The sequence below is a fragment of the Pollicipes pollicipes genome, unplaced genomic scaffold (assembly GCF_011947565.3).
Source record: "Pollicipes pollicipes isolate AB1234 unplaced genomic scaffold, Ppol_2.1 Scaffold_7262;HRSCAF=8765_pilon_pilon_pilon, whole genome shotgun sequence".
NCBI lineage: Eukaryota > Metazoa > Arthropoda > Thecostraca > Pollicipedomorpha > Pollicipedidae > Pollicipes > Pollicipes pollicipes.
Genome location: NW_023597055.1, coordinates 4,951,438 through 4,956,693, shown reverse-complemented (window position 1 = coordinate 4,956,693; position 5,256 = coordinate 4,951,438). Strand labels below are relative to the sequence as shown.

The 5,256-nt window shown below is 49.8% G+C and overlaps 1 long non-coding RNA gene across 1 annotated transcript; it reads right to left on the bottom strand.

Annotated features, from left to right (window-relative positions):
- Positions 1-1,956: 1,956 nt before the first annotated feature.
- LOC119113681 (uncharacterized) lies at positions 1,957-4,641 on the bottom strand. Its single transcript, XR_005095918.1, has 3 exons — positions 4,524-4,641; positions 3,562-3,649; positions 1,957-2,032 (listed from the first exon to the last, which is right to left on the bottom strand). It is a non-coding gene; the product is annotated as an uncharacterized LOC119113681 (long non-coding RNA).
- Positions 4,642-5,256: the final 615 nt, after the last annotated feature.

The following is a 5,256-nucleotide window of genomic DNA, read 5'->3' as shown; positions in this document are numbered from 1 at the left end:
GCTTGCTGTCCTCGTTCCTGACAGCGAGGGCAGCTGTTCAAACAGTCTGCGTCTGAGCCCAAATAGAGCATGGACAACGGTCCATAGACGCAAATTACTACTAGGAAGGATATGAGCACGAAATTCTGCAATGAAATGCTACGCTACGACTCAAAAATTAATATCATACCATATCGTTCATAATCTAAAACACCTTACGTCGACGCGTATTTCAATACATCACAATGTGTGCTCTAAAAGCACATTCATTTCTCTTGAATAGGTTTTGTGTTTGCTTGGTCTGTTTTCTGCATCTCCAATTCGTCTGCATGGGTACGTAACATTGCGAAGTCGCTATCTCGGTTAGGTCGTCCCTGCCACGTCACCCTGCCGACAGGCTGCACGAGCCGTCCCGATGACCCCGACAGTCTCGCCAGAAGCTCGTAGCACGGCTTTCAGATATAAGGTACTTCCAATGGCTTTCAATCAATGCTGTGAAGGCAGTACAAGCTGCAAACACGAATCGCGCTTTGTACTATAAAGACAATATGTCGGACATGGGCGCTAGTTCTTACAGAAGTAGGACATGACATCGACTAACTTAAGAAAACGTCACAACTAAGTACGTGAATTCCAGTGCACAACTCAAGCTCACGGACGAATATGCAAAAACACCACGAGCAGAGGCCAAAACGCGAACACATGACGATATTTGCTTTAGCAAACCTGTCCAGCACTGCCGCTGCCACCTATCGGCAAACTGAGGTACTACAAGTGAGTGCTACCGTGGCAATTTCGCACGGCCAATTTGGTAGGACCACCAACGCCATACAAACGTTCCATGACACAAACAACGACGCATTGAAAAGTTTGTTTCCTAAATAAATTAATTGTGTTGTCAAGAGCAGCATTTTGCACCTAAAATTAACCCATAGTTATAATTGTATTCTAATATATATATATATATATATATATATATATATATATATATATATATATATATATATATATATATATATGAGCTTATTAAATCACACGTGATGCTTACTTCAATATCTTCAAATGTGAAACATTACCTTTACGAATGTATTTCGAATTCCTAATATACACATTGCTTTCCTTACTTCATAGCTTGAATGAACTAGTCCCAAGCTAAATTGTGCCATAAAACCACGGACACATATTGGATCATTTTCTAGGGCCAAGGTACAACGAAAATGCTTATGATGTCCAACCATGGTTTGTTTACAGTTATCAGAACCGCATGCCAATCAGTTTCTGGATTTCCTTTCCTACGCGCTATGTTCGTTCAGAGACAGAGGTAGGCAATTCCTGAATGCCATTTTGGTCCCACCCACACGTAGATACGGTGTAAATTTCGCCTTGTTTTTAATTATTTTCACGTTGCCAACTAATGAAAACTACAACGGTATCACCGCACTGATATTGAATTCGTGCATTTTGTATGTAAATATTTCCATGATGGGAGGAATCCGACGTTGTAGAGATCCAGGGATAGTCTGACGTGGCCAAAGCAGCAACCATCGTTGCCATGGCACTGCATCTCCGTACGCGTATGGCGGCAATGCTCATGGTGTAACTATATACAGATCGCCCAGAGTATCGTCTGGCACGAGGGCTGTATCACGCACTGTGTCGTCCACGCGCTTTGAAGTCAGTGTACGCATACAGTCTGAGGTGTGTGCCGTTGTTTTATTTCGTGCTGAAATCCGACAGCCGTCGCCAAAAAACAAACGCTCGAAAAGGAGAAAAGAATATCCAGGTGCACAGTGCCAAGTGGCCACCAACAACGACGGAGGCAACATACAAACATCAGCATTTTCAAACAGGCCGGCCGAATGGGTGGTGCCGGGCGTCAGCGCTCATTCTCAAACGTCCCGGCTATGGCACGACGAGGAGGGGCGGGGGGGGGGGGAGGGGGAAGTGCCTGCAGCCACCTCTGCAAGCGGTCCGTGGTCCAGCGGTGGTGGACGGGCCAGCTCGGTATGCCGGTGGGCTGCAGTCGAGGCCGTGGCCTTGTTGGGTGATCCACCTGGAAAGAGTTTCTGCCAGCTGATCGTTGTGCTGGCTGTCGTTTGCTAATGTCGAACACGCTGATGCATACGTCTACTGCACATAACGCACGCGTGGCAATAGTGAAGATCCGTTATTCTGTCATAAACCAGACGACACCAGGCAACGAGCCTCCACGGTCATGATTCGCTTTACTCAGCCCATTCGCTTTCCGCACCAAATTGGCCACAGTCGCACACATGGCATTGAAGTCTGCTATGCTTACTTGTTGTCCAACCGATCTTTGTGCATTTAATCGTCATTTTCATAAATTGTGGTTCTGAATTATCAAAGAGATAAAACACCCAGCACATTATTTGGACCGTGTAACGCGACAGCCATGTGAGCGCAACTACCAATCGCTAAAAGGGACATACATAATGATTTGTGGCGTTTCCAAAAATATCAACAATACGTTGCTGACATTCCCACTCTTCTTCACATCTAGATTTGTAATACTCCCCAGCGAACTCAGTTCTGGCCGTTGCTCGTCCGGCGCAGTTAGCGAAAGTCTTGCCGAACTCGTGAGGGTTTGCGACTAAATCGACAATTTTTGCAGCGATATCACATGTTACATTGCGCAACACAGCACCACCACCCCGTGTCCGTCTCTCTCGCACGACGCCAGCCAAGCTTTGCGCACCCAACGCTCGCGTCTCTCGACTGGAACCCAACACCACTGGATTATAACATTCGGTCAATTAGCACCAACACTTAGTCAATTTGCACCTATCTCAATGTTGCAGCGTTCGACGGTTGGCTGGTGGACCGTGATACACTAACACTCGAGCAAAATGTGCAGATAAAATATATCGAACTGAAACTCAGCAGCAGCGGTCTATGCAGAGGGGTTAAGGTCAAGGATCGCGCCGTCCAGATAGACGGGAGATCGGCACCAGTCTCGCCGCAGTTGATGTGGTAAGTGACCGCAACTTCCATCACTGTCTGGGTCATCTTTTTAGTCGGCGAAACAACGGCGGTGGTTCACAAACTTATCCCAGTGACTCGTTGAGTATAAAATGCCCACTGCAGTCGGCGTGCTCCAAAATACGGATGTCTTCTTTCTGCTTGTAACTCCGGGGTTTCAAAAGGCAAACTTTCACCGTGCACTTCGCCTACGTAAGCGGCGTACGTCATCGGGGCGAGATTTATCCAATTCACACCCTGTTTCTATTTCTATACTTCTGCAGCACCAAGAGCACGGTAGTGAAATTGGGAGCGTCCAAACGTTCATGGGTTCGAGCATGAGTCCGAGTCGGTCCTGGTTCAGACCGAGTCGGTCTTGCCCGGTCTGACCCTAGACAGGTTGCAACCGTCGGTGACCCGTGACACGTAACTGGTGCAGCTTCACACCAGACATACAACACCCCTTTCTCTTAACTCTAGCACGCACAATTCCGACGCAGCGACCCTGTGATGCCCCCTCCCCTCCCCCTTCCCCACCCGGCAGAGGAACAGACTCGTCCGTCCGACGGGAGCCACGCGACAGCGGTGTCGACAGGAGCTCACGATTATCCCTGGGCAGGCTCCCGCTCAGCACGGGCGGCTTCCTTGATGTCCAGTGGCCGGCGAGTGGTGGCGGTGGTGGTGGTGCTCTCTGGAGACAAACGGCGGGTTAGGCCGACACCCAGGCGTGCGCGAGGGCGCAAGAGACGGCCCGACAGTCCTACGGGGGCGCAATGCTGGCTGCTGGCATGCCAGAGCCACCGCGAGCATCGCAGATGGGTGGGACATAGGGTGGCACATTAGCACCTTGGCGCATTGGTGGCGCAATGTCTGCCAAGCAGCCGTCTGAAAGTCATCGCTTGCTGAAGCGGTCCCCACACATGACCCATGTCATGAGCGGAGGAGGCCCGAGTGCTCAGCATCGGACATGCTTGTAATCATGATCTTGCGCACGGGATCATCGACGGCACACGTGGATGGTCTGCCCGGTGTCGTGAGTGCTGAGAACTGACAAAGGTGGCTCGCTATGGGGTAAGTCATGGAGCGAGGCGCTGGCGGCTTGAATGAAAATACCACGGGCCCGCAATCCATTTTAAAAACAGGCTGAGATGGTGCTCATCTCCTTGTTACAGTGATAGGCGGGGGGGGGGGGGGGGAATTTTGAGCCGCTAAACTGTCTTCGTCCTGATTGATTCAATATCGCCAAAGACACTGGAGATGTGCCCATGGATACTCTAATTATATAGTGAATCGGGCCTGTGGGGTGCCTCAAACATAGCCCAGATAAAACAAAATAATCACGGGCATGATCTCAACTCGAGCATTTTCCAAATCACAATCTTGGTACGATGTCACTGTAACATTTGTAGATTCGTACTTTCTTTCCCACACTCTGCCTCCTGGCATTGCGCTGCGTCTTGAGCAAATAAGTCACCATTGCGAGTACGTGCCTCGTCATTGAAAACATCTGAATGTCACAGATGAGATGCAGATGAGAAAGTCGTGCTTCTCTGTACAGAACTTACCTGTCGTCGAGGACCATTCGTCGTTCGGGATCTTCATTTTATGTTGAGCGGCCAACGGCCCTGGGGATATGAGGAAGAGACAGCTGTAGGATCAGTGGAATAGGCTCCCATCCTGACTCAGCGCCTGCAGCAAATTCCTACTTTGGCTCCACGGTCGCGAGTTTCGGAATTCGAATTCCATCAGTTTTATCGGGAGTTTGAGACGAGTTACACCCATCACGACGCGCTGCTTTCCTCTCATCCCATCACGCGGCGCTATGGACACGCACATGAGACGCAATTCAACCAGTATTTTCAAACAGATCCAAAATGAAGCGGATGTACTGCCGTTTCGTGAATGACAGATTTTTGGTGGATTACCTTGCACATCGATACACATCTAGCAAAAAGAAGTCTCCCAGCTGAAAAGGAAGCTACACCCCCGATGGCATGGAATACAAATTACATAGCGGCCGCAGTTTAGCTAAGTAGAATGAGTAAGTAACGCTCATTGCTGGTCACACCAGGTGAGCACACGAGACTGGGGAACATGAGAGCGCCTTCGAAGTACAACTTACTCGCGGTGCGCATGGTCGGCTTAGTTGCAACGGTCGAGATGGTCGCGAGGGAGTGGCTGACTCCGCCACCTCCCGGGATAGCGCGCATGGGGCCAGCAGAGCCTGTGGGCGCGACAGACCAATCAGATCATGGGGCCAGCAGAGCCTGTGGGCGCGACAGACCAATCAGATCATGG